This window comes from Dendropsophus ebraccatus, chromosome 9, assembly GCF_027789765.1.
Source record: "Dendropsophus ebraccatus isolate aDenEbr1 chromosome 9, aDenEbr1.pat, whole genome shotgun sequence".
Taxonomy (NCBI): Eukaryota; Metazoa; Chordata; class Amphibia; order Anura; family Hylidae; genus Dendropsophus; species Dendropsophus ebraccatus.
Genome location: NC_091462.1, coordinates 97,266,751 through 97,272,344, shown reverse-complemented (window position 1 = coordinate 97,272,344; position 5,594 = coordinate 97,266,751).

Genomic DNA, 5,594 nt, shown 5'->3' with positions numbered 1-5,594 from the left:
TTCCACTACACTGCGCAGGCGCCGGATGACGCAATCGACGTCACCAGAGAGATTGCCTCCTCAGTGTTAGAGCTCCACCCCGCTCTGTCAGCAGCGGGGAATTGCGAAGAGCGACACCTATCGGAAGGCAGGGAAATGACAGCGTCTATTGTGACCCGAAACAGTGGCCGGATCCTCGGGGCTGGCTCGTCCGGCACGCCCTGGTCACTGAGGGAGTGTTCACACGCAGCTGATTGTTCTTACCACAAGAGGGCAGTAATGTGCCTCTCCTACTGCCCTATAAAAAGACTCCCAGAGGCTACTTCTGGGTAGTGTACTTCTTGGTGAGAGATCATTGACTGCAGGACAACTCTCTACCACACACTAGGGTATGTTCCCACTGTGGAATTTGCACAGTCTGCGCGGACTCTGAAATTTCGGTGCAAATTCCGTAGTGGGAACATGAGAGGAGTAACATGAGGGCACCCATGTTTGTTGGTGTGATGATGTGGGGAGGACACACTGCCCCCTGCTGGTGTGATGATGTGGGGAGGACACACTGCCCCCTGCTGGTGTGATGATGTGGGGAGGACACCCTGCCCCCTGCTGGTGTGATGATGTGGGGAGGGCACCCTGCCCCCTGCTGGTGTGATGATGTGGGGAGGACACACTGCCCCCTGCTGGTGTGATGATGTGGGGAGGACACACTGCCCTCTGCTGGTGTGATGATGTGGGGAAGACACACTGCCCCCTGGTGGTGTGATGATGTGGGGAGGACACACTGCCCTCTGCTGGTGTGATGATGTGGGGAGGACACACTGCCCCCTGGTGGTGTGATGATGTGGGGAGGACACACTGCCCTCTGCTGGTGTGATGATGTGGGGAAGACACACTGCCCCCTGGTGGTGTGATGATGTGGGGAGGACACACTGCCCTCTGCTGGTGTGATGATGTGGGGAGGACACACTGCCCCCTGCTGGTGTGATGATGTGGGGAGGACACACTGCCCCCTGCTGGTGTGATGATGTGGGGGAGGACACACTGCCCCCTGCTGGTGTGATGATGTGGGGAGGACACACTGCCCCCTGCTGGTGTGATGATGTGGGGAGGACACACTGCCACAGGACACAGGATAATGCTACACACGCACACACACAGACACACACCAGATGTATCACTGATCCAGGATCCAGGGTGGGACCTGTATCCTCCATGCCCAACCGTATCTCATCTTGTATCCAGGCTAGAGGTGCCCAACTGTATCTCATCTTGTATCCAGGCTAGAGGTGCCCAACCGTATCTCATCTTGTATCCAGGCTAGAGGTGCCCAACCGTATCTCATCTTGTATCCAGGCTAGAGGTGCCCAACCGTATCTCATCTTTTATCCAGGCTAGAGGTGCCCAACTGTATCCCATCTTGTATCCAGGCTAGAGGTGCCCAACCGTATCTCATCTTTTATCCAGGCTAGAGGTGCCCAACCGTATCTCATCTTGTATCCAGGCTAGAGGTGCCCAACTGTATCTCATCTTGTATCCAGGCCAGGGGTGCCCAACTGTATCTCATCTTGTATCCAGGCTAGAGGTGCCCAACCGTATCTCATCTTGTATCCAGGCTAGAGGTGCCCAACCGTATCTCATCTTGTATCCAGGCTAGAGGTGCCCAACCGTATCTCATCTTGTATCCAGGCTAGAGGTGACCAACTGTATCTCATCTTGTATCCAGGCTAGAGGTGCCCAACCGTATCTCATCTTGTATCCAGGCTAGAGGTGCCCAACTGTATCTCATCTTGTATCCAGGCTAGAGGAGCCCAACCGTATCTCATCTTGTATCCAGGCTAGAGGTGCCCAACCGTATCTCATCTTGTATCCAGGCTAGAGGTGCCCAACCGCATCTCATCTTGTATCCAGGATAGAGGTACCCAACTGTATCTCATCTTGTATCCAGGCCAGGGGTGCCCAACTGTATCTCATCTTGTATCCAGGCTAGAGGTGCCCAACTGTATCTCATCTTGTATCCAGGCTAGAGGTGCCCAACCGTATCTCATCTTGTATCCAGGCTAGAGGTGCCCAACCGTATCTCATCTTGTATCCAGGCTAGAGGTGCCCAACAGGGTATTACTGCCCCCTCTCCATTGTACGGTCTCCTTCTAATATCACTTCCATAGACCATCATTACATTCACATATACAAAGTTTCATGTAATTGCGCTATCTCCTCCTCGGTTATATTAGCTTCTCTTTCCCAGCGGCCTCAGATTCCTCCCTATATATTTCACCACATATTTCTTTCACCCCGTTCCATGAGGTAATCCATGTCGTGGCTTCCCGATGTTTTCTGCAGGGAGCACCCATGAATAATAGACGTGTCACTTACACACCCATACACTGAGATGGACCTCCGATGTATACGCTTTGACCAGTATACGCTCAATAACACAGTCTGCTGCACTACTACTATAACAAAATAACCGAGTACCTGAAGGAAGAGCTCCAGCGGCCACTGACTGACTACATTCAGGCCAACGAAGGGGGAGTTCACAAAAAAAAAATTGTTTTATTTCAAATCAACTGGTGCCAGAGATTTGTAATTTACTTCTATTATATAATCTCAAGTCTTTCAGTACTTATCAGCTGCTGCATGTCCTACAGGAAGCGGTATTTTTCCAGTGTGGAGGTTTTCTATGAGGATTTGCTCCTGCTCTGGACAGTTCCTGTCAAGGACAGAGGTGGCAGCAGAGAGCCCTGTATCAGACTGGAAAGAATACATCACTTCCTGCAGAACATACAGCAGCTAATAAGTAACAAGTTTTTTTTTTTTTATAAACATAAATTCCAATTTCAAATCTCTGGCACCAGTTGATTTGAAAGAAAATAAAATTGGGCGAACAATCCCTTTAATTCAGTCAATATAGAACACAATAAAACATATCCATCTATCAATTCCAAGAATGTGTTAGCAGGTCAGAACAAATTTCTCTGTTCCTTTCCCATAAAAAGGAATGGGGGGGGGGGGGCGCCATATGTTGCTTGTTGGCAATAGAAGTAATAAGCGATAAGTGATGCCCCCCGCCACGTCCATCACCTGCAGACTCCTGACACGGTGATCAATCACATTGGTTTTGCTGCGGCTTCTTCACCTTGTGCGGCTGTGTTTCCTCTGGCTGGCATGGTTGGCACAGCAGGAGAATCCTTACAGGCAGGGAGGTCGCTCCACTATTGTTTGTGCTAATCTGACAGCCTGACTTCTCTTCCAAGCCGAGCTGTCAGATCCCAATATGTCTGGTCATCTCCACTATACATCACATCTACCTATCCCAGCTGGAGGAGGACTGCATGTAATACCACCCTGTCCTCATATAATAGATGGGCCCTGCTATACATCCCCGGACTCCCTGCACTATACTGGGGCCAGGCTCCGCACAGATACTTGCAGCGATTTGTCTGTTTTCATGTAGCTCTGTTGCGAGGCGCGAAGCCTGGAGAGGCCAAAGTGGTAGATCACCATCTGTAATGTACAACGCTCAGCAATGAGCTGTAGACGGCCAGCAGTAAGGGTTAAAGGGGCACTCCGGCAAAAGTCTTTTTCTTTTAAATCAACTGGTTTCAGAAAGTTATATAGATGTGTAATTTTCTTCTATTTAAAAATCTCAAGTCTTCTAGTACTTATCAGCTGCTGTATGTCCTGCAGGAAATGTTGTTTTCTTTCTAGTCTGACACAGTGCTCTCTGCTGCCACCTCTGTCCATGTCAGGCACTGTCCAGAGCAGTAGCAAATCCCCATAGTAAACCTTTCCTGCTCTGGACAGTTCCTGGCATGGACAGAGGTGGCAGCAGAGAGCGCTGTGTTAGACTGGGAAGAATACACCACTTCCTGTAGGACATACAGCAGCTGATAAGTACTGGAAGACTTGAGATTTTTAATAGAAGTAACTTCAAAATCTCTGGCACTTTCTGGAACAAATTAGAAAGAAAATTTGTTGGGTGAACTATCCCTTTAACACAGGGTAAGTCAAAAGTCTCAGGAAACCCTTCCAAAGGGGAATATGTCAAAATGTAAATATCCCATCAAGTAATAGGTGAGAAGGCCTAGCTTTTATATGATCTCAGATATCTATAGCTGCAATCAGATTTGCAATATTCCTTGTAGTTCAAAAGTTATCAACACAGATTGCTTTGTGTTCAGCACCAGGGGCAACACATTGAACACGTCAAGCAGCTGTGCATCACAGGGAACGTTCACATTTGTTGTTGCAACTTTCTGTATTGATAACTTTTGAACAAGGGATATAGAAAATCTGATTGATTTGGGCAATTCTGCTCTTCTTTGATATGTACGTGACCGCATTCCCTTTGGAAAAAACTCGCCCTTGATCCAATATGGCGGCCATGTTCTGGAGACACTGGTCTGTTATCTGCTGTTTGAAAGCAGATGACATTGTGGTGGGGGGGGTGGTTTCGGCCACATGCAGTAACCGCACTTACAGCGCTCTGCTCTCACACGTCCTTTCCAGCTTGTGCTAGGCAGTCAGTACACCGGCCCTTTGGTGCCCATATTAGCTTTGTCACTGCCACGTAAAAAAACTTTTGACTTTTTGAAAAGTTTTGATTTAACAGGGTGTTCAGACCCCCACTAATCCTTAGAAAAAGTGGGGAGAAGTGCATGGCTGTATGCTTCAATGCCTGGTTCGCTGTGCTGCTATGGAGCCCATCTAGTGTAAATGGATAAGGGGTGAAACACACGGCCGCTCATTCTCTTGATTGTGGTGGTCTGACCACCCTGCCCAATCAAAACTTTTGACATGTCTCTTTAACATGAGAAATGGAAATTTGACTGCACCCATAGTTGTCCCGCATGTGTGGTCAGTACATATTTGTCTTGGTAATCAAATAAATGGTTGAAGCATTAGGGCCCTATTACACGGAACGATAATAGGCCAAATCGCTCCGTGTAATAAACACAACGATCAGCCGATGACAACAATCATCGGCTGATCGTTGATGTAGGTTTGGACCTATAATTGTCGGGCGATGACCGCGCATCGCTACGTGTAATAGCGGTGCGTGGCCGGCGGCTGGCGATTTCCAAACTCTATACAAACGCTCCTCTTGCGCTCTGCTTCTCCCCGGGTCCTGCACACTCCAGCTTCAAAGCTGCCTGTCTGAGCTGACAGGCCGCTCAGCCAATCACTGGCTAGGACCACCGCGGCCAGTGATAAGCTGAGCAGCCTGTCAGCTGACAGGCCGCTCTGGAGCTGCAGCACGCAGGGCCCGGGGAGAAGCAGACCGCAAGAGGAGCCCTGCAGCATGGATAGGTAATGTATAGAGTTCAAGCAAGGGCTGCAAGGACATCGGTAACGATGTCCATGCAGCCCTTGTTAAACAATTATCGGGCCGTGTAATAGGTCCAGTAAATGAGCGCCGATCTATCAGATCAGCGCTCGTTTAAAGTTATTATCGGGACCCCCTTGGCCCGTGTAATAGGACCCTTACACCTATGGATGCTGTCAGATCTCCTTTTCTACAGAGTGACAACTTTTGGGATTGTTGGCCTTCTGGTGTGCATCCTAATGGGGGATGTTGAGCCTAACCAAGTGTTGTTGGAAAATTAATCTAGATA